At 41.4% G+C, this 24,541-nt stretch overlaps 1 protein-coding gene and 1 long non-coding RNA gene across 5 annotated transcripts in view; both read left to right on the top strand.

The window, feature by feature from the left end:
• Window positions 1–24,541, top strand: part of RGL1 (ral guanine nucleotide dissociation stimulator like 1) — a 242,911-nt gene that overhangs the window by 93,029 nt on the left and 125,341 nt on the right. The window lies entirely within an intron of this gene.
• LOC141374016 (uncharacterized) lies at window positions 8,388–10,525 on the top strand. Its single transcript, XR_012380557.1, has 3 exons — window positions 8,388–8,454; window positions 8,916–9,063; window positions 10,326–10,525. It is a non-coding gene; the product is annotated as an uncharacterized lncRNA (long non-coding RNA).

The raw sequence follows: 24,541 nt of genomic DNA, 5'->3' as shown, positions 1-24,541 counted from the left end.
TGTACTATGAGCTCCCAAGACGAGGAACTATGTCTGTCTTATTCAAAGTTATATCACTACACTATTGAGGTGTTTGTTGAATGAATGAATGAATGAATGAACGAACAAAGGAACAGACAGATAAACAGACATTTTCATATGTTGATAAGAGCACCTGAGAACACTCAAGTGACAGAATTGGGGGGGGCGGTTTAGTGGTGTTTTCTCTGACATCATAAAAGGGCAGACCCAAGGCCCAGAACTGTATGTTTTCTTTGTGGCTTGTATTGCCCCTAAGAGGAACCATTACAATTTTATTGGATTTCTGAGAAATCAACAACATATGTGTATAGTAAACATACAGTGACGAGAAAAGCAAAAATTGCCTGATGAAAAGAGTCCTCAGTAAGCAGAATAACCTCTCCACCCACTCTTATTTACCCTTATGGTCAAATCATGCTTACAAACTAACTCATTGTTGCCTCAAAACTTTCATTTTAAGTAGGATGAATGCTGGGTGAAAACAAATCTCAATTGTTTCAAAGTAAAAATGTTGATCAAGGGAGCTAAAAATGGCCGAGAGCTAAAAATGGCCGAGACTCGAAACATTGTGATGGAAGAATCCTGCCCTCTCAAGGTAGGAGGAGAAGTTATTTTTAAGGAATAACTGAAGGTGGTAGATCTGTGAAAGCAAGACAGAGCCAGGATCTCAAATGGGAGTCCAGAAGTATTATAATTTACTACGAGAAATGCAAACTGCTGACAATACAGTCACAGAAAGTGAGTGATTCCCAAATGCGCAGGACTTCTTGGAAGAAATGTAGCAAGCCCCTCGATACAAAGTATACATACAAGGACACGCCACCCCTTTTGGGCGGGGATCAAGGTGTCACCTCTTTTCTGAAAGGAGGCAGGGACTGCAAGGAAGAAGATGTAGAAACTTAACTAGATCAGACTTGAACTATAGAGCCACACAGGAGTGACCATTAAACAACCATCAGGATTTGAACTGAGAGCTGAGATCTATGGAGAAAAGAGCCAAATTGTTCACCCCTCGGTTTCACTTTTTTTTTTTAACTGTGAAAACAAAAACACAGGATACTGTAGAAATCATAAGTGACAGCCTGTTTTTCAATATGACACTTAAATATCTAGTCACCTTGTAAAATCTTTTCATACCACAACTGCAACATTGTAGTCATTGTAGGACCTGAGAAACCTTCAGGGGCCAATCTAGTCAGAATGTAGCTTGTCCATTTGTCATCCTTAACCAGCTGGGTCTTTTGATGCTATTTTCTCATTGCTTCCATGGTTGCATGTTTCTTTTGCGGTGGACAAACATTCATGGCATTAGCCCACCACTTAATTCTTTTATTTTATTTTATTTAAATTTTTTATTGTTATGTTAATCACCATACATTACATCATTAGTTTTTGATGTAGTGTTCCATGATTCATTGTTTGTGCATAACACCCAGTGCTCCACGCAGAACGTGCCCTCCTTAATACCCACCACCAGGCTAACCCATCCCCCAACGCCCCTCCCCTCTAGAACCCTCAGTTTGTTTTCCAAAGTCCATCGTGTCTCTCGTGGTTCGTCTCCCCCTCTGATTTACTCCCCTTCATTCTTCCCCTCCTGCCATCTTCTTCTTCTTTTTTTTTTCTTAACATATGTTGCATTATTTGTTTCAGAAGTACAGATCTGTGATTCAACAGTCTTGCACAATTCTCAGTGCTCACTATAGCACATACCCTCCCCAATGTCTATCACCCAGCCACCCCATCCCTCCCACACCCCCACCACTCCAGCAACCCTCAGTTTGTTTCCTGAGATTAAGAATTCCTCAGATCAGTGAGGTCATATGATACATGTCTTTCTCTGATTGACTTATTTCACTCAGCATAACACCCTCCAGTTCCATCCACGTCATTGCAAATGGCAAGATCTCATTCCTCTTGATGGCTGCATAATATTCCATTGTATATATATACCACATCTTCTTTATCCATTCATCTGTTGATGGACATCTTGGCTCTTTCCACAGTTTGGCTATTGTGGACATTGCTGCTATAAACATTGGGGTGCATGTACCCCTTTGAATCCCTACATTCATATATTTGGGGTAAATACCCAGTAGTGCAATTGCTGGATCGTATGGTAGCTCTATTTTCAACTGTTTGAGGAACCTCCATACTGTTTTCCAGAGTGGTTGCACCAGCTTGCACTCCCACCAACAGTGGAGGAGGGTTCCCCTTTCTCCACATCCCCGCCAACATCTGCCGTTTCCTGACTTGTTAATTTTAGCCATTCTGACGGGTGTGAGGTGGTATCTCATTGAGGTTTTGATTTGGATTCCCCTGATGCCGAGTGATGTTGAGCACTTTCTCATGTGTCTGTTGGCCATTTGGATGTCTTCTTTGGAAAAATGTCTGTTCATGTCGTCTGCCCATTTCTTGATTGGATTATTTGTTCTTTGGGTGTTGAGTTTGATAAGTTCTTTATAGATTTTGGATACTAGCCCTTTATCTGATATGTCATTTGCAGATATTTTCTCCCATTCTGTCGGTTGTCTGTTGGTTTTGTGGACTGTTTCTTTTGCTGTGCAAAAGCTTTTTATCTTGATGAAATCCCAATAGTTCATTTTTGCCCTGGCTTCCCTTTCCTTTGGCGATGTTTCTAGGAAGAAGTTGCTGTGGCTGAGGTCGAAGAGGTTGTTGCCTGTGTTCTCCTTTAGGATTTTGATGAACTCCTGTCTCATGTTTAGGTCTTTCAACCATTTGGAGTCTATTTTTGTATGTGGTGTAAGGAAGTGGTCCAGTTTCATTCTTCTGCATGTGGCTTTCCAATTTTCCCAACACCATTTGTTGAAGAGACTGTCTTTTTTCCATTGGACATTCTTTCCTGCTTTGTCAAAGATTAGTTGACCATAGAGTTGAGGGTCCATTTCTGGGCTCTCTATTCTGTTCCTTTGATCTATGTGTCTGTTTTTGTGCCAGTACCATACTGTCTTGATGATGACAGCTTTGTAATAGAGCTGGAAGTCTGGAATTGTGATGCTGCCAGCTTTGCTTTTCTTTTTCAGTATTCCTCTGGCTATTCGGGGTCTCTTCTGGTTCCATACAAATTTTAGGATTATTTGTTCCATTTCTTTGAAAAAAGTGGATGATTTTGTCCCCATTTTGATGGGGATTGCATTGAATGTGTAGATTGCTCTAGGTAGCATTGACATCTTCACAATGTTTGTTCTTGCAATCCATGAGCATGGAACGTTTTTCCATTTCTTTGTGTCTTCCTCAATTTCTTTCATGAGTATTTTATAGTTTTCTGAGTACCACTTAATTCTTATTCTTTAGCTAAATTAACCAGAATGCTTGTGAATACAGTGCCCTGGTTAACTTAATTTTCTGCGCATTTATGAGATAACGGACATGACCCATAGTCAGCCCTTAATTGATATTTTTCAATGAGTGGATATATAACATATGTGAAAGTACATTTCTCACTCAAAAAGTGCAAGTTCCTTCCAGACATGATAGGATTTGAGGATGTAGGCCATAAAGGGGAAAGCCTCCATGGATTTTGGATTTAGCTAGAATTTGTTTGAACATGGGAGTGATGTTTACTAGATCTGTTATCCCGGGCAGTAGTTAATCCTCTAAGCTTCCGTTTCTTGGTCTGTAAAGTGTGGATAATAATATTCTTTTGGGGAAGGTTAGGTATGCAGTGTATATGAACCATGTAGGACAATGATTGGCCCATAGCAAGTGCTTAATAATATTATTTCCATTTTTCTCTCTCTAGTTAACAGGATTGATCACAAAACCACTGGAGTTTTGGCCCTTTGAAAAGTCTTGAATAGAGTGAAAGTAATATGCAAAACTATTAACATCTGTCAATTATAGATAGTGGTAATAATGAACATGATTATATATGTTTGTGTTTCTGTGTATGTTTTACAATTCTAAAAATTAAATGTGTCAAAAGTAAATAAATAAAAATAAATCAAATGACAGATATCATTAAATAAATCATCTAAAATAAATCCATTTCTACCGTAGTAAATATAGAAGAGTGAAATTGAGTCATTTCGCAGTCAATATTTGTTGAGTAACTACTAGGAACAGGAGTGATACAACCCCTGCCTCGTGGAACTTACAGTCCAGCAAGGAATACAGATTAAAACAAACAAACATAAAGGCATCACACATGTGATCAGGGCAGTTAAAGGAAATACAAAGTTGTAAGGCAGCACATATGAGTCACATTTTTACCTGAATTTTGGGAGGTGAGGAAAAGCTGAGGGTGATTAGTGATGTGTGGGAGGACGTGATGTATAGGATAAGACCTGGAGAATGAACAGGGTGAACGACACCAAGAGATGTGGGTAGGGAGGGAAGTCCTTGGCGCATGCGGAGGGAAAAGCATGTGCCAAGGTGTAGTGCCTAGAGGGATGGGGAATGAAGATAGTTCAATATGGGTGGAAGACAGGCTTCAAAGTGGAAGGTGTAGGGGGAGATGAGTCTTGAAAGGAGGGCAGATCATGAAGGGCCGGAGAAGTTTCATGTTTCTTAGGGAGAGTTCGCCCACCAAAATATCAAGACCTTTGTCTGCCCCTGTTGGTGGACTCTCGTTTTTGTGCTAATACTGTTGGTACTTAGGAACTGATAATTCAGTGCTTCAAGTTGATGGAAGCTGTGTTTTCTGGGGAGCCTGAAATCATGTTGCTTGCTATTTTTAGTGGACAGAAACTTACTCTAACTACTTCCGATGAATAAAATGAGTATGGAAGTTCTGTTTCTTACATATTTTCAACTTAACAACTTTCACTGATGGACTGAGGCTGTCCTGAGCTGCAGTACGTTTCTGCCTGCCATCAACAGATTACTGGCAGTGGCTTATTTAATGCCCTCTTAGACTTAACAGAAAAACAGACTCGAAGATAGCCTTTGGGAACCTAAAGTGTAAGCAGATGAGCTTTATAATAAAAAGTTAACTCTTTCATATTTTTCGTAGCCTGCTGGTATCCTCTCGCATCAGATGGATCAATGTTTGTGTCCCTGATCTTGAGGTTAACTAGAGTTTTTGAAACCAATAAACAACTTTACAATCTGCAAGATTTTTCTTTAACAAAACCAATAGCATTTATCCATTATCCTATGGAGCTCGGACAAATAGCTTTTGGTTTGGAGAGTCTGGAACACAGTTGCATTGGGGCAGAGATGAAGAAGGGTGATTACATTCTAATGACAGTCATTCACAATATCTGATCATGTTCAAACACAGGACCATTACACATGGTTTCATAATGGAAAATAAACGGGCCAGACAATTCAGTATACACAAACCATCTGGTGACCTTGCCAGTGACTCCTCAGGGAGGGAGTTGATAGGAAAACTGATGATCTGAGATTGTGATTTTCCCAAAGTTGGAGAATAACATCATTATCCTCTAATTCCCAATGGTTGCTCCCTGCACTTGGTTTTCCACAATTGTATGAGATTCTCAAACATCCTAAGCTTTGCAAACTCTAGTTACACGATAAAGCTCCTGGCTACTCTATTTTAATTTGGGAGTATTCTTTTTATTGTCACTTGAATTCTTCATGATGACAGTCTTCCCTTCCTTCACTCTCTGCCCTGACCTGCCTCTTTCCCTCATTAATACTGAGAGAAATAACATTAAATTTTGAAGTGGGATGTTTGAAGGAGTAGATCATCTTTATGGTTTGTTATACGTGTCCAAGAAAAGTCTTTCAGCTACAACTCTGGGTAGCATTTTTCTTTCCTCCAGTTGCATTTTTTTTTTCTTATTTAATGTGATCAGTAGTTCAAAGCAGAATCTGTTTATTCTTGGCTCAGTTTCCACCCCACTAGTTATGACTTTTAGATGTATATGTGGAATCTTGTTCTCAGAGGAAGATCTAAGGAGACCCTGTTATAAGTATGGGGTTAACCACCATAAAGCACAGCTGGTGCAAATCAGCATGATACAGCAATAGCTCAGGGTTATTGGCAGAGCCTGTGTTTAGGATTTAATAGTAAAGAAAAGGGGCTCTGTACTGTAGGACAGAGAAGAAGGGAAAAGCTAGGGAGGGAGGAGTGGGGGATATCGAAGATAAACAGGAGAGGGAAGACATTAAAAGAATGGTGGTTTTCCTAGGGCCCTCATAAACCAGTAGTAAGGGGGAGGAACCATATAGTCTGTAAAGTTTATTAAATAAAATGATGTTCATATCTTCATGGTTTGGAGAGATTTGGGGGCACCTTATTCTATATATAATGTTCCAGTCCTTTAGGAGGGTAAACAGAGGAACTGTGGGGTAACTTGACAGCCTATGAAGAGCTGGGAGAGATTTTTTTTTAAAGATTTTATTTATTTATTTATTTATTTATTTATTTGATAGAGAGAGTGAAAGAGAGGGCACAAGCAGGGGGAGTGGCAGAGGGAAAGGGAGAAGCAGGCTCCCCACTGAGCAAGGAGCTCGATGTGAGACTCGATCACAGGACCCGGGGATCATGACCTGAGCCAAAGGCAGATGCCTAACTGACTGAACCACCCAGGTGTCCCAAACTGGGAGAGATTCTTGAAAGAGATTAGGAAGAATAGAAATTCTAGAATGGGAAGAGGGTACAAATTCGACAGCCCAGGTTCTCTGTCCACAGTCTGATTTGATGTATGTCATCTCTAGTTCAACCATGTCTCAGATTTTGAATAAGGATATACATGGTCAACATAAATCTGAGTAGGGTGACATACTTTCTTAGATCATTAAAAATAGGCTCAACCTCCAGAGAATTATCTGTATCCTTCACCGAGGCCTGGCTTCAGTGCCTCTGAAGACAAATGAGCAGTGATAGGTGGAGGAGTGTTCGAAAAAGAAGGTCCTATTCTAGCCTCCTGGCAGAATTATACACCGGGCCCTGTGGATCCGAGAGCCTCCTGTATGCTCTTTTCTCCGTCTTTCAGGGGACATCTGTAGGTGGCTGTGAGAGGAACAGAGAAGGCAAAACTCCTTCCTCCCCTAGTGGACAGACTCATACTAGTAAGGGAGCAGTGTAGCCGCCCATTTTCTGGAATCAGGGATTCAAAGTGCAGATTCTTATTTGTGGTATTGCGAACTTTGATTATCTTGAGATCAGAGAGCTTCCAGTTGCAGATGTGTTCAGATGTCAAGGTATGTCAAATGGCCCCCAAGGCTAATTCTGGGTCTATGTGAGTGTTCGAGATAGTCCCCAAGGTGAATTCTGGGTCTTCATATGACTTTGGATTTCATTGGAAACTTCAAAAACAAGGAGATAGATAAAAGTGTGAGGAAAGATCATTTGTAAGTTTGTTTCTTTTTATGAATGCTGGAAAGGTATAAGCGTTGGGTTCTGTGACCCAGCTAGAAAAAAAAAAAAAGAAGGTATTTTATGTATAGTATGTGGGTGAAAGAACATATTTGTGAGGGGAGGACTGGGGTAATTTGAAGAACTATCAATTTATAGAAGAAAAGAATCAGTTTCTAATTAGCATGAAAAATGCTCAGACCAAATAGTGACTAAAATGTTCATCTGGTTTAGTTTTTACATAAAATACTTAGTGAGTTATAAAGGGCATAGAGTTTGGTTCCAGTGTCCTCCCTGGGGGAATACCTGTAAAGAAGTAGCATATTCTTAACATACTAAAAGAAGGGGCGCCTGGGTGGCTCAGTTGGTTAAGCGACTGCCTTCGGCTCAGGTCATGATCCTGGAGTCCCGGGATCGAGTCCCACATCGGGCTCCCTGCTCAGCAGAGAGCCTGCTTCTCCCTCTGACCCTCCCCCCTCTCATGTGCGCTCTCTCTCTATCTCATTCTCTCTCTCAAATAAATAAATAAATCTTTAAAAAAAATACTAAAAGAAATAATTTTCTTTCTTTTTTTTAAAAGATATTTTTATTTATTTGAGAGAGAGAGCCATCATGTGCTGGGGGGGAGGGGCAGAAGGAGAGGGAGAAGCTGACTCCCCACTGAGTGGGGATCCCAGCTATGGGGCTTGATCCCAGAACCCTGAGATCATGACCTGAGCTGAAGTCAGACACTTAATCCACTGAGCCACCCAGGTGCCCCAAGAAATAATTTTCTTTAAAGAATTATCTTAGTGGAAAAATGGGTTCATAGTTAGTAGGATAGCCTTCTTAAGAAGAAATGGGATCTCTCTGAATATGTCGCTCTTTTCTATCTGATGACCAGTCTAGCAGTTGTGCAGGTCATTGAAGTCTGCTTGGTGTTATTACTCGTGATCTCTTTGGAACAAATACTAGGTGATGTCATTTTAACATTTTTAATATGTTTTGTGTTGTTTTTCCAGGAGCATGAAAATTTGAACTAACACATCTATTTTACTTTGGACCAGTACTCCTTGCTATCAGGGGCATCCATTTTTGAAACAGCTGTTTGGGTTGAGGGATACAGAAGTGGCCGTGAAACAGATCAAAGCTAGTTGGCCTTCAGGGTAAATAAGCTCATCACCTTGGCCTCATTAGCCCTGTGCTGTAACTAGCTGAAGTAACCTGCCCTGGGGGAAAGATCACTTCCCTGAAGAAATTCCAGCATTTGGAAGTTATCCAAAAAGGCTTGTCATGTTGCTGATCCCCCCTTTTCTGCCCTAACGATGAATTGGCTGGATGGTTGAGGGAGAAAAGGGGAAAATTCTGTGCTTATCCTGGGGTCAGCATCAGGTAGAAAATAATGCTAGAGTTGGGCTATTTTGTAGGATTTGTATCTAGGCCAGTGCCAGTGGATATTTTACTCAGACAAATGTTGATGAACTTGCTCCAGAATGAAAGCCACTGAGGTGGGTTTTGACCAATAGAAAACCTCCATGTGTGTGACAAACAAACATTGTGTGACAGGTGAGACTTTCTGTGCAGTAGACTCTTTTGAGTCTTCGTCTTGCCTTATCTCTTCACGCAGCTGGGATAGACAATTGTGTGTACCACACCAACCGGGACCATGGAATGGATTGATAAATAGAACCTCCAGACCATATACAGAAGCCAAAGGTTTTCCCAGGCCCCGGAAAAGGAGTCATGCTGTTCCATAGCTACAGCCGCTCTTGAAGGTCTGTTCTCTGAGGCTGGTTTATATTCCTCCTCCCTTGAGGCCTATTGCTAAGTAGCTTCGTCAATATTCTCTCCTAACACCTCCCTTCTAGCCTTCTGGTTGGCCAGTGGGGTGGGGAAGGGCGATGAGAGTGCTCCTTCTGACTCTTTCAGTAGAGCTGGGACAACATTTTGGTCCCTCATATTCTCGGGCAAGGGCTAGTTCCTCTTAACCAGAGTCCCTTTTCTAAAGTACAATAAGAAAAAATGAAATTCAATGAAAAATCCAGATGAGGCAATGATTACTCTTCTTCTTTCCACTTCCCCTCCACTCTAACACACAGTGAGCACTTTCTGCAGGGGCCAGCTTCCTCCTCTGTGTGGACTAGAGAGCTTCCTCTTCAGGTCGGCTGGCTAGGGTATTATCGATCGCCCTGCCGACAGTCTCTTTTTCCTGCCCTCATTGGCCACACGCCCAATTGCTATTGAAGACGTGAATTTAGAAACCCTGTAAAATAATAATAGAATATTTATTATATTTTTAATAGTGGGGGGTACAAATAAGCAACCCAAACTGGTCTCTGATCTCTCTCCCGAATGGTCCCCTACCCCAGGAAGCCATCTCTCCACCCCATCTCAAAGCCTTTTCCTAAGTTAACCGCAGCTAACCATTTCTGCCTGAATGTAACCAACTACGTGCCCATCTCTACATATGTGTGTGTTTACTAACACATAAGGGATCACTTCTATATATATACACACTGTTCTATAGCTGGCTTTTTCTCCTTAATGATGTATCTTAGCAATTTTTCCATATTGGCACACACAGATCCATCCCGTTCTTTTAACCAGTCCGTAGTAATCCATTGTATGGATGTGCCTTTTTTATCTAACCAGTCCTCGTATTGATGGACATTTTGATGTATTTTTAAAACCATGACGAATAACACTTCAGTGACCATCCTTGTCCATATGTTTTGTTGAAATATTCCTGAGATATCCACAGGATAAATTCCTAGCAGTGACATTACTTGTTCAAAGGGAATATATATTTTTAATATTGATAAGTATTGCCAAATTATGCTCTAAAGAGGTTATGCCTGCTCATACTCTCAAGATGATAAATATCTATTTTGGGTAGAAAGAAAAATAATGTTTTCTCAGACTTGTGTAGCTGGTTTCTGTTTCTATTCTTAAAGTGCTCTCTATGTTTTAGCTTCTGGACATCGGATACATAAAGTAATGATGCTCACGTCATCTCTCTTCCCCACCCCTCCCCTAGAGGATCCATCCAGCTCTGAAACCTATCAGTAGAGTAATTCTTGTCCTACACCTTAAGAATGTGCTGGGCCAGAGAAGGATATGGGTTCTAATTATGAGGACTCTCCATTGATGGCACTACATCTCCAAGTACCTGCCGCAAAGGACACCAGGGCTTCAATTCCAGCAAAGCATCTGGAAAATAAGGCTTGGCCATTTCACGTCAACCCAGGCACATGGCATTTTGAGAGGTTATCACCAACTCTGCTCCCCCCATCAAGGGGCAAGAGAGAATCTTCTTTGATGCTTCTAAAGGAAACTCAGTGCCTATAGCTTCAACGGGGAAATGGAACTCATCACCCAGATGGGGAAGCAGGGAGGAATGATTAAGCACTCGAAAGCACTTTGAAGCATGTTTAATCATAGTTAAATGCTTCTTCATAAAACCTGATATTTTGATGTCTGTCTAGCATCATAGGAATCCTGACCATGGCCTAGGATTTGACACTTTGTATTTTTACAGTGGAACAGGAAAATGAGACATGAAAGCCACTCAGATGTTCAATATTAGAGAATAATGCAGGTAGTACAGACATTGTGGTGGGTGGATTATAATTACCTTATTTTTGCTGGTAATGTGCTCTCATTGCATACAGGGATTTGGTGAGATTGTTGTCATATTTTCTAAAGTATCTGGAGTTCCGAGGAGGAAAACTGGAAAATGAGTACAAATAATGATGTTCAGTCTGCTTAACTCATTCCCATCACCCTGTGGCATAGACCCTGGCAAAATAAGAAGACAGTAGGATCTCCATGTATAGATGCACTGCTATACAGGGAACAAGAGGCCACTTGGCCCACCTTAATCATAAACGGGAACACCCACTTGTCCGTCTGGTTTTCCTACCATTGAATTTTTAAAATATAGCCCGGGGAGGGTGTAGCTGTGTTCCCTAGGTCCTTGAGTTGCCTTGTTGACACATTGGGGAAACTGCTGTGCCTCCTTAATCACACTTGTGGACCCAGTCAGTGCCCGAAGGAAGGACTGAAGGGATAGAAACTGGGTGATTGGATTTATTCAATCTGTTTTGGGAAGCCATGGAAACTTGGGGTGGGGGAGAGGGAGAGAGAGAGAGAACGAAAGAGGGAAGGAGGGATAGAGGGGAGATGGAAAGTAATCAGTCCAAGAAGAGAGGCAAAAGGGAAGAAAATAAGGAACATATATAGAGAATAATATTATTAGCTAAGGGACTCCCAGTGAATTTCCTTAAAGTCTGTAGGGACAGGGGCCCTCATCCCCTATGTTTCAGGAATGATTTGATTAAGGATGCTAAGGAGGCACTTGAAAGTATGAGCTTGTTCAGCTCCAACCCTTGATGGACCATTATTCATTTTGCCAAATTAAGCCAAATCTCTCTTTCACTCTTCCCCTCTCTCCTAGCTGTTTTCCTTTGCTAAGTAATCAGACATGGATCTTATTCCCATGATGTTTATTTATAGCCTTAGAGAGATAAGACATTTAAAACAAGTAGGAATGCAATAAAATCTGTAATCGAAGTCCAAATAATGAGCTGCAGCAGTTCAGAGGAGGAAGATGTAATTTCCAGTCAGGGTGGGCAGGAGATTATGATTGTCATATTTTGGGGCTTAATATTTATTAAGAATGCCTCAGTAAATGGGGATGGAATGGGAGAAGGCCCTTTCCAGGCTGGGCGGTTGGCAGGAATATATCAGGGAGGTATTGTAAGGGGGAGGTGCAAGTAACAAACAACAATTAGATTGTTTTGACTGGGCACACAAGAAAGGGCACACAAGTGTAGTGAGAAAGATGTTTCCAGCAATGGCACTACTAGGTATTTACCCCAAAGATACAGATGTAGTGAAAAGAAGGGGAACCTGCACCCCAATGTTCATAGCCGCAATGTCCACCATAGCCAAACTGTGGAAGGAGCCAAGATGTCCTTCAGCAGATGAATGGATAAAGAAGATGTGGTTCAGATACACAATGGAATATTATTCAGCCGTCAGGAAGGATGAATACCCACCATTTGCATCAACATGGATGGAACTGGAGGGGATTATGCTAAGTGAAGTAAGTCAAGCAGAGAAAGACAATTATCGTATGGTTTCACTCATGTGTGGAACATAAGCAATGGCACAGAGGACCATAGGGGAAGGGAGGGAAATCTGAAGGGGGAGAAATCAGAGAGGGAGATGAACCATGAGAGACTATGGACCCCAGGAAACAAACTGAGGGTTACAGAAGGGAGGGGGGTGGGAAGAGGGGGTAACAGGGTGATGGTATTAAGGAGGGCACGTGTTGTGACGAGCAGTGGGTGTTATACGTAACTGATGAATCATTGAACACTACATGAAAAACTAATGATGTACTATATGCTGGCTAACTGAACATAATTAAAAAAAAATGGAGATTTTCACTCCCACTCTTCCCTTACCCCCTTTCAACTGGCATTTACCAAAATAAAAGAGGAAATTATATATATATATATATATTTGTGGCAGGTACTTGGAGATGTAGTGCCATCAATTCAAGGCCTTGAATGTCAATGGTCACAGCTCACAACCTTGTTGGAAATAGCCTGGTTCACTGCAAAAGATGGCAAACTGGCAGAGACTGGATCTGCCCCCAGGGCTGGGGCAGGAGCCGAGAGGGAGTCTAGGCTGAAAGACACAGCATTGGAAGGGATAGGCAGGGGGATATGGCAACAGATGACATGCAGTCACCTAGGCAGGGAGAGCTAGAATAGCAAGGTAGGTGACAAATCTGCAGGTTGGGAGGTGCTGGTACTGAGAAATGTAGGAACAGGTGGCATGGAGAAATGTAATCGAGGGTGAGGGAATAAGAAAGTGTGTTGGTCTTTGGAAGGCTCCAGTTGCTATGCTCAGGTTTACAGGCAAACTTCCAAGCTCTGGAAGGAGGAAAGAGTGGAATGGAAAGCAAGAAGCAGGGCCCCCACCCTAGAGGGACCAGGCAGATTTCCAAGCCAGGAGTCAGACGTGGAACGGGGGGCCTGCCTAGCAGTAGGAGTGGCTCGTTGTTCCATTCCAGAGTGCTGAGCGGAGGGCTTCTCATTCCTTCTGCATAAGGTTATGACTGCTCTTCGATGTGGGGTCTGCAGGTGGGAGCGAAGAGGCCCAGCGGTGGGGAGGGGACAGTGCAGATGCTGGAGGAAAGGCAGGGTCCTCTGCTGGCTAAGGAGTTGGAGCTTTCCTTGGTAGGCGAAAGGTGGAGAATGGAAAAGTGAAAACAAGTGGGTATCTTAATTAGAGCTGTATTTCAGGAAGATTCATTTGAGGCTAGTGTGCAAAATGAATTAAATGAGTCCTTACCGTCACAAATTTCTTCTCTTCCTCTTCTCCAAATACCTCTCCAGTGTGTTCACTTCTCTCCACACCTCTTTCTAAGGCTGTAGGTTAAATAAACCATTGTGTTCAAATTAGTATATTAAGTTAAATCATACAATCCTCATTTCGCCTGTTTCTTTTTACATTTTTAATGTGGCTTCTAGAAAAGTTGAAATTATGTAAGTGACTCACATTATATTTCTATGGGGGCAGTGTCCCTCGAATCCCTTCTCCCTATCACAGTCCAGATCTTTTTAAAATACAAGTCTTCTCGTGTAACTCTGCTGTGTGGAACCTTTCGATGGTCTCCATGGCCCCCAGGATCAAGTCCAGACTCTTCAACGTGGCTCCCAAGCTCTTGTCATCTGATGCTGACCTCATCTCTCAACTACCCCTCCTCACTGCACTCATCCTTTGGGCAGATCAAACCATATTGAGTTCCATCTGTGAAATTACTGTTCTCTTCAGCATTCATGCCACTCCTCTTCCTGAACTGAGCATTTCTCCCCCTTCTCACTGGCTAACTTTTGCTTCCTTCCCGTTAAATTCTCAGCTTTAGGCCTCCCCGACTCCTTGACTCTAGAATAGATGCCTCTCCTTGATGCTAGGGGGCCCCACCATGTGCTACATTATAGCCTTCTCACATTCTCGGTAAGGTCTGATTGACCTGCCTCTGTCCTCCCCAGAATTATGTTCTTCGAAAGCAGGGACTCTGGGTTGATCCCCACCGCATGCCCAGCACCTCGCACAGTACCTGGGCTACAGCAGCTACCTGCATGATTGTATGAATGAAGAAATGGGGCTGTATGAATGAAGAAATGGGGCCATCATGCCAGGCAGTATGATCCTGAACCAAGACAGTGGTACCAGGAATGAAAAGGATGAGACACTCATGAAAGAGCCAGTAAGGACGTAAATCTTGAGTGCAGGCAACAGGTGTGAATGCACCTCTAATTACTAATGGGTATGAAGAACTGCTGAACTTTATCAGGTGCCAAAAGTCCTAAATAATATAAGCAACAGCAAAGAGGCAAACAAATGTTCTAAGAACAAAAGTGTATTCTTACTTTATTTTATTATTTTTAAAAATTTTAATTCCAGTGTAGTTAACACACGGTGTTATGTTTCAGGTGTACAGTGTGGTGATCTACAATTCTATACAATACTCAGTGCTCATCGCGAGAAGTGTAAAAGTGTATTCTTTTGAAAGCAACATGATTTTTGGAGTCAAAAGACTTGGATTCAAGACACAGCTCTTGCATTTACATTGTCTTTGTGGTCTTGACATTTCATTTTCTTAGGTTATAAAATGGAGCTACTACCTCTATTTGGGGGGTTGTGGTGAGGATTAAGGAAACAAATATGTGTAAAATCACTTGTAAACTGCAGTGACAAAAAGCCAATTACCAATGCAAAAATATCTATGCCTTCAAATAGGTGATAGTCATGGTGTGGTGACTAAATTGTACATAATCTTGACCTACCCCAAGGCATGTAAACCTCAAGTAAACCACCCTAGTACAGAGGAACTTGGATAGTCTACACTACGTGAAGTGACCCATTTCCACAGTATGACTCAGGGAATGCCCTGGTGAGAGAGTGAGCAGGAGGTGCAATGGGGACCTGTGCTCTGGCAGTGTGGCTAGGCCAGGCGGCCTCCTCTTTGTCTGGTCTATGATGACCTTCCATTTGACCTCTAAGCTTGGGCTCATGCCTTTCCCTCTGTTTGCATTGCTCTCTTCTTCCTGTCTACCCTGCTTCCCTAAACCCCTTCCCCACCGCCTGGAAATTCTATTCCTACCTGAAGTCTTTAGGAGGCTCACAGCCTTTAATATCTAAAGTTGCCTTTTTCCCCCTCAAAAGAGAACTCATTGTCTGGTCTTCTCTCCCATTCCCTGATTGGGTATAGCACTAACACTGAGTCTTTCCAAGGTGGGACTTGGAAGAGGCCCTTCCATCTAGCCTGTATTCTTGCACCCAGACACGTGCCAGACTCTCACCTGGGGTGTCCCGAGATGGTTGTTCTAAGTGGGACAACCTGCAACACTAGCATTCTGACTTGGAATTGAGTCTGGATGGTTCCATAGAAGGCCATAGTCACACCCTTCCCTCTTGCCTGCTTACTTTGTTCATTTGCTTGTTGGCCTCCCTTACTTTAGATGCAGGGCCAGTACGTGTAATTCAGTGCTGTACACCTAGTATGCGCTCTGGTAAAATCATTAAAATAGTTATTTATTTACCTGACCCTTTACAGAGGATTATTTGAGTGATTATTGGATTACATAAAATAAAACAAAAGCATGCCTTGTGTTTCCAAGAGACATACATCCAGTTGGTATATTATACTATTTCGATGAATTAGTGTTCACAGAGTGAAGATACAGCACTACTTCTTTTTTAGGAAAAATGAACAGCTTATTTGGCATGTTTTGTGAACTAGGGCCACGCCTAGGATTCTGCTTGATCTGTGATTCCTCTAAGTCTGGGGCCTTCTCTTATTCTGTTCCCTCTGCCTGGATGGCTCTCTCCTCCACCCCCTCCCCACCCCTTTCCTCTTCTAATTCCATCTCGGCTTTCAGATCTTGCCTCAGAGACCATTTTCTCTGGGAATAATTCCCTGAATCCTATAGGCACAGTCTGTACCTCCCAATAGCAATCTTTCTGTTGGCATTTATCACACCGTAATGTACATGCTTTGTCAGTTTCTCCCTTCAATCCATTAGCACCATGAGGCAGATACTGCAACTGTCTTGTTGAAAGCTATTTCTACAACGCCTACCTAGCACAGTGCCTGATATATAGTAGGTGCTTTGTAAATATTTGTTTCATGAATGAGTTAATAAATAGGTAAAGGAATCCCTTTCAGAACCCAGAACAATTTTCGAATCAGAGTATATCACAGTAAATCTTAGAATTGCTTAGAATGCTCTAGCCTCTAGCTAAATAACTCTCTTACCTTTACTGATTTCTGTTCTATTTCATAGGTATATCAATTGGGATATAGGTTGGGCTGCTTGTAACAGAGCGCCAAATTTATAACACTTGAAACCAGAAGGAATTCTCTTTCTCTCTTGCAAAACAGTCCAGAGATAGGCAGTCCAAGACTGGTCTGGTAACTTTGTTCTATGAGATAATAGAGCCAGGCTTTTTCTGTTTTGTTGCTCCCCCTCCTAGGATGACGCCCCTGTCCACAGGGTTCCCTGTTGTGACAACGTCCTGGGAGGTCCACTTTTGTCCTGGAATCCTTGGATTCTACACCAACAGTGAATTTAATCTGTCAGTACCTGGAACTGATTCTAGGGCCTTCTGTACCCTCTTGGGGCAGCTTGAGTCTGGTGTAGATTTATAGAACTAATCCAATTGAGGAATGTCTCACCGCTTGCCCAATCCCCACTTTCCCTGCAAGCCTTTTCAGGTGGGGAAGACCAAAAACTGAGCAGAAGTTGGGCATGTATGCCAAGAACGCCAGCTGGCCTTCATGCTAAGGTCATGCAGCCTTCAACCAAGGGTGGTGTGGTTTCCTGTGGCACTGGATGTGCTAATTTCATAGGATGGCATCCTGGCAAGTTACAGGAGAGAAATTCCTTTGAATAATGTAAAATATATGACTTATTTGGCTATAAAGCAAAAGTATATTACTTACTATAAGGTTGCCATGTAACTTATAATTGCTCTGTCATTTCTTTACAGTGCCTTTATGTTATTTTGGAGCAGTCATTATCGTCTATGATTAAGGTTCAAGATGAAGGCCAGCCTATCAATTCTGCCTCCTACAGCACACGTGTGCGTGTGCACATACACACAACACGCACACACATGCACGCATGTTATCGTTGAAGGAAAAGGAGTGAGGGCTATATGCAGATTTCTAGAGCAGTAGCTATTTGCCTATCTAGAAGATCCTGAATAAACCAAGGTAATGACTCCACCCCATCCCCTGCCCCAAACTAAACACAATTCCATCCTATAAACCTTACTTCATGTCTTAGACAAAACAGGATCAGTATGGGTTAGCATGAGTTGATTCTGCCAGCATTAACAGGCAAATAACAAGAACCAAAGATCTGTCTAAATTTATTCCTGGCAAAGGCAATATATGAGATATTTTCTGGTTTTTTAAAAAGACATTAGATAATTGATGTGCAATCCACAGTCAGCTCTCCAAAGTGGTAAAATTCACTTTTCTTTGTGTTCTTGTGTGTTTCTGTGGGAGTAGTTCCCTGTTTGCAGCATACTGGTTAATTATTGTTAAAGTGATACTTCCGTTATATATGTTTTTCTTTCCTTTCCACCTTCTCAAAAGTTCTCCTTTAAGGCAGAAACTTTCCATTCTTGGTTTCATCCAAAAGACAAATATTTCTGGGAAAACACCGCATTTAAGCTATTCAGCAATTCTAGTGTTATGTAACTGACCACACTAAGACTTTCAATTAACTTTGGTTACATTTTATTGAAGAGTGTCACAGAATAGAATGACCGGTGATAATTTAGAAAAAAAATTTATATGTTTTTAAACAGGGAAAATCCTCTTCAAATATGTGTAACGTCTTGTGATAATGACAGGAGATAAATCACGTGTCATTTGAAGCATTCTAAAGTCCATTGACTGTATTCCAAGACTGACTTGAGTGTATTTGAGAATTTTTAATCACAGTGAGCTTTCCTTCAGCATTAGTTTCCATAACCTAAGGTCTCTTTTTTCCTCTTTCCCTCTTGCTTTCCTCTCTGGTTATTTTTGTTTGGTGTCCAGTTGTGGGCACATCTTGAGACTGTGTAGACTCTGCTTCTCTTCCACTCAGGAGGAATCATGGGAATTCATGGTCTTGAACAACTTCCCATATACATAGTAACTTGCAACCACTTGCGGCTAGTGTTTATCTTTCCTTCCTATCACTCTTCAATATCTTTTTCTTTCTCCCCAGAACTGAGCTGATATTTCCTCCTGAAAGCGGAGTCCTTTATTATTTATTTCTCTTTATTTCCATGTCCCCTTGTCAATCCCAGTCTTAAAACTTTGCTTTCCCCTCTCATTTACTTGCAACATGCTGCCTGTCATTAAGTTGTGACATTTATTTTTCCAAAATGTCACCCCAATTCCTTTCTTTAGTTCAAAACCCTTGTCTCAGCCTGGGTGTTAATTGTTTGGCATGCATGTACTTTATTGTATTGTTTTCTGTCAGATCGCTCTGTCTCTATGCTGTCCCCCTCTGACCAACCTATGGACAAGTATTATAATCATCTTGTTCACCTTCTGTTTTATCATTTCGATTTCCTTTTAAGAAAAATTCCAGAATCTCTGCCATCCAGCTACTTTATCCGACTATATGAGCCTCTTCTCCAACCAAATACCATCCTCTGACTTGCCTGCCATCTCTCCTGCTGAAAGTCTGTCTTTTCTTCCTCCGAGTCCATGTTTCTCTTTTTCCTCAAAGGTCATGGTCAACACAATCTCAATAAAGACTGTGATGACCTGCAAGTCCTTTAGGATTGTGTGCCTCCTGATGGAGGTGGTCATGTCCTCTCAGTGACACATTGCTCTGTTGGCCCTGTTGTCTTAATCTGGACTTGCTGACCTGTAGCTTTATGGAGTCGTTTTCCAGTTTCTCCCCTGATGTCCTTTCCTTGCTTTTAGAGTTCAAACAACCTTAAGGTAGAGACAACATCTAAGATTTATTTATATCACTCAACAATTACAAAGCACTTACTGAATTTACAGCATGGCTTTATGTGTCTGTACCTATCAATCGATCATAGTTATTTATTGAGCATCTCCCATGTGCTACGCACTGTGGGAGGTGCTAGAGAACCATGAAGAGAAAAAAATAAATTGCCCCTGCCCTCATAGAGTTTGGGGGAAACATATATTTATCAAAGAATCACACAATGAAATGTAAAGTTATGACTGTGGTGGAGTTACAAAGAGAAGATCATGGTGCCAGGAGAGCACATAAATGGGGGATTGAACCCAGTTGGGAGAGGAGAAGAGGGAGGGGTGTCCCAAGAAGGAGAATCACAGGTGGAAAGGCTCTGCAATGGACAGGGGCCAGATGTAGTGAAGACATTGCAAAAAGACCAGGGTTGCTGGAGCTCAGAGAATGTATATAGAATTGAGTGAAAGGAGCCTGGAGAGGTAGGCAGGGACCAACCTGGGCAAGGCCCTGTGGGATATGAAAAGGATTTAGGTTTTTATCCTTAGCAATGGTGAGCCATTGGAGGGATTTAAGAATAGGAGGGGATGCTATGGTGATTTGAAAATACCACTCTGGTCACTGCATGGAGGTGGAATGAGGTGGGCAAGAATACCAGACACAATATCTTTCTGTGCTTTGTAGCAACTCAGTAAATGTTGCTCATTGACTGAACAGTTTGTGGGGCTTACAGTTCTTTCTGGGTTCACTGCAACATGAATTTTTGGCTTCAAGCTGCAAAATCTTGAGTTACTTGATATATGTGTCTGAGTTTTAATATAGGCAGTCTCTCTTAGCTTCTGCCAATTGTTGATCCAACCAAAAACAACAACAGACAACATTCACTGAGAATTTACCTTGGTGCTGGATACTGTGCTAAAGGCTTGATGTGTATCATCTCATTTAATTCTCAGTGTGGGCCAGTGAGGAATGTGTTTGTATTCCTATTTTGTGTGGGTTTAGGGATATGAAAGATCTTGCTTCAGAGAGGAGTGAGGGATCTAGGACTCACATCTAGGTATTTCTGACTGGAGCCATCACTCTTAGTCACGATGTTCTAGCAGTTCTGGTTCATTTGAGCTTTCAGTACCACTTCAGTACCATTATAATAGAAAAAGGTTGTTCCTTTAGCCCTAAAACAGGATATGATTTGGCTAATTGCCCTCCTCCCAGCTCCACCCAGAATCTTGGTCAAAGCCCTTCATGGCATCAGGTCACCCATCCTCCACTTTGCAGAAGGTTTTATTATAAATCACACAGCCCTGGCATCATGTCTGAGATGACTGTTGGATGTTTTGATCTTTTCAACCATCTGAATAAATCTCTGTCTTTTTTCTTTTACAGAAATCTATAATTAGATGAGGTAATAATGCTCATTAGCCCAAGTTACAAATAGTATTCTAATAACTAACTTCTTCCTCAGGCAAGTATCATCAGCATCAATTAAGAGTAAATGCCAGTAATTGGTAAACTATTAGTTGAAAAATATTAGCCATCATGGCCAGAGGAGTCCTTTGCCTTTGGCCTACCATCTGTCCTGCTGTTTTGTTTATGTTTCTTCTGTCTTCATTTTCTACCCCCTGTGGCAGGCTCTTCTTTAGCTCTAATAGGTCCATCTCAAATTGGCTTGTAATTTGCTTGCCTAAATAAGAGAACCTAATAACAGAGCACTGAGAATTTTTAATTTGTAGTATCTCTATGATAATTAGTAAAAGCACTTTGGGCCCTCAGAAAATGGAAGCAAGTCATCTTTGACCAAGCATGGCTGGTTCTTTACCCTTTGCAAAGTAAGATCGAAAGTTCAAGCAAAGAGGAGGTGAATGGGGGCAATCCCAGTTAGCAGACCTGGGAGCAACCATGGTGGGATGCAAAGCTGATCGTGGGAGGCCGAATATGGAAGGTTCATTGAGGAACCATCCAGCCTGCAAGACTTAAGACTAGGAAGAAGTGTTTCATAGGGAGGTTGAAAGGATTCGGTCATTTGCAGCTTGACAATACATTGATATTGTTGGAGGAAAGGGGTTAAGAATTAGCAGATTTATTTCCTTACGTCCTCCACCAAAAAGTTTTAGGGAATTACAAATTGCTGAAGATATAGTTTATAAATAAAATATTGCAAAAGGGCCATTGTTGATTTCACTCAAAGCGAGAAAAGTTTTCAAACTCATCTGTTTAGGTAAGGGCCATGGGCAAGTAGAGGTGATGTGCACTCAGCGCTGCTAACGTGTGGAAGGAGAATCCTCACCTCTTGCTTTTTAGTTTTTTTTCACATATTTGTTGTTGCTGTTATTCTTACTGCTCTCCTAGGACTGTTTTCCTCTAAAGTTTTGACTGGGCCTAAGACCTTACAGTCCAGCATTGAGTTTGAGGACAAAACCAAGGCCTTCCCATATCTTACCATCTCACACTAATGTTGCCATTTTCCAGACAAGTTTCTAAGTATTTATTTCCAAGCACAATGTCTGTTATACCTGCACTGTCCTTATTTTTCTGTCATGCAGTACAATTTATTATCCAAGTAAACAACCAAACATGCCAAGAACATGCTGGGAAAGAGTGTGGGGGTTAGGGAGGGAAGGAGATACATTTTTACTCAAGGCCTCTTATATTCCAAGAACTTGATTTGGTGCTTTATATAATAGTTTATTTAACACTCCTGATAAGCTTGAAGGGGAACAGATGAGGACACTCAGGCTGTGAGAAGTGAAGGTCAGTCCCTTGGTTGGAAAGCTTCTAGAACTGAGATTCAAACTCTGGCTTTCAGATGCCAGATGTCCCCTCACTCACCCAGGCACATAAGTATTACTCCATGTCATGCTGCCTACATAAGTACACTCTACTATAGTTTTTGTGTATTTACTTTTTCTTGCAGCCAGAGAGGTAGAATAAAATCTAGGAAGAGAGGCCAGTGAATAGATAAATACATGGAGGGAATATATAAACTACATATTTCCACTTGTAGGTAGATTCTCTTAAATCAGCTGCTTATGTCTGCTCTTAACCAGCTATCTCTTTATTGGCTCTGGTGAAACTGTAAAGTAAGAAAGTTTTTCCCTCCAATTTGGGGTTCTTCCATATATCTGTCCTCTTTCCTGTGAAATCCTAGGATCCTTGTATTGCTACCGACTTATCAGTGACCACCAAATATGGCAATATGAAACAATCTCTAGCAATATCCTATGTTTTGAGGATTGATCTTTGCTTCTCTCCTGACATCAAATTTTTAAGTGTACAGCACATAATGTTAGCTATAAGCACAATGCTGTCCAGTAGTTCTCCAGAACTTTTTCATCTTGAATAACTGAAACTTTATACACATTGAACAGCAGCTCCCTATTTTGCCCTTCCCCCAGCCCCTGACAACCACCACTCTACATTCTTTCTTTCTTTTTTTTTTAGATTTTATTTATTTATTTGTCAGAGAGAGAGAGAGAGAACGTGCACAAGCAGGGGGAGCTGCAAGCAGAAGAAGCAGGCTCCCCACTGAGCAGGACCATGGGATCATGACCTGAGCCGAAGGCAGATGCTTAACCGACTGAGCCACCCAGGCACCCCATGTACTTTCTGCTTCTATGAGTTGGACTACTTTAGATACCTCACATAAGTGAAGCAGTGTTTGTCCTTCTGTGACTGGCTTCTTTCACTTAGCATTATGCTCTCGAGGTCCATCCATATAGTAGGCATATTACAGGATTTCCTTCTTTTTTAAAGATGAATAAAATTCCATAGTAGGTGTGTCCATATCACATTTCCTTTATTTGTTCATCCACTGATGGACAGTTAGGTTGCTTCCACATCTCGGCTATTATGAATAGTGCTGCAATTTGGTCATGGAAATGCAAATACCTCTTCCAGATCCTTAGTTCAGTTGTTTTGGATGAATATGCAGAGGTGGGATTGCTGGATCATGAGGTAGTTCTATTTTTAGTTTATCAGGGAAACTCGGAACTCTTTTCCATAATGGCTGAGCCAATTTATATTCCTACCACCAGTATACAAGGTTTCCCTCCCCTCCATATCTTAGCTAACACTTTTTTCTTTGTTTGTTTGAATAATGGCCATCCTAACAGGTGTGAGGTGATCTCTTATTGTGGTTTTGATTTCCAACTCCCTGATGATTAGGCACAGTGAAGCATCTTTTCATGTACCTGTTGGCCATTTGTATCTCTTCTTTGGAGAAATGTTTATTCATTCTGTGCCCCTTTCTTTTTTTTTAAAATTTTTAAAAAGATTTTATTTGTTTATTTGAGAGAGAGAGAATAAGAGATAGAGAGCACGAGAGGGAAGAGGGTCAGAGGGAGAAGCAGACTCCCCGCTGAGCAGGGAGCCCGATGCGGGACTCGATCCCGGGACTCCAGGATCATGACCTGAGCCGAAGGCAGTCGCTTAACCAACTGAGCCACCCAGGCGCCCTCTGTGCCCCTTTTTAAAATTTGGTTATTTTATTTGTTTGTTTTGCATATCTTTTCTTTTCTATTGAGTTGTAGAAATTCCTTATATGTTATGGATATTAACTCCTTATCTGATATGTCGTTTGCAGATATTTTCTCCCATTTGGTATGTTGCCTTTTAACTCTGTTGATTGTTTCCTTTGCTGTGTAGAAGCTTTTTAGCTTGATCTAGTCTTGCTCATCTATTTTCGCTTTTGTTGCCTATGCTTGTGGTGTCATAGCCATAAACTCATTGCCATGACCGGTGTCATGAAGCTTTTCCCCTATGTATTCTAGGAATTTGGTGGATATCCAGTTTTCCCAGTACCATTTGTTGAAGAGACCGTCCCTTTCTCATTGTGTATTCTTGGCACCCTTGTCAAAGAGCAGTTGACTATATATGTTTGGGTTTATTTCTGGGTTATTAGGTTCCATTGTTTTATTATTTCTCTGTCATTATGCCAGTTCCACACTGTTTTAATTACTATAGCTTAGTAATATGTTTTGAAATCAGAAACTGGGACACTTACAACTTTGTTCTTTTTTAAGATTGCTTTGGCTTTTCAGTATCCTTTGTGGTTCCATATGAATTTTAGGATTTTTTTTTCTATTTCTGTAAAAAATGCTATTGTGATTTTGTTAGGAATTGCATTGAATCTGTAGATTGCTTGCAGTAAGCATGGATATTTTAACAATATTAAGCCTTCAAATCCATGAACACCAGGTGTCTTTCCATTTATTTGTGTCCACAAGTA

The sequence above is a fragment of the Callorhinus ursinus genome, unplaced genomic scaffold (assembly GCF_003265705.2).
Source record: "Callorhinus ursinus isolate GAN/ISIS: 27379988/994484 unplaced genomic scaffold, GSC_fseal_2.0 scaffold13, whole genome shotgun sequence".
Lineage (NCBI taxonomy): Eukaryota > Metazoa > Chordata > Mammalia > Carnivora > Otariidae > Callorhinus > Callorhinus ursinus.
Note: the sequence above shows the minus strand (reverse complement) of the source record. Positions and strands in the feature narration are given on the sequence as shown.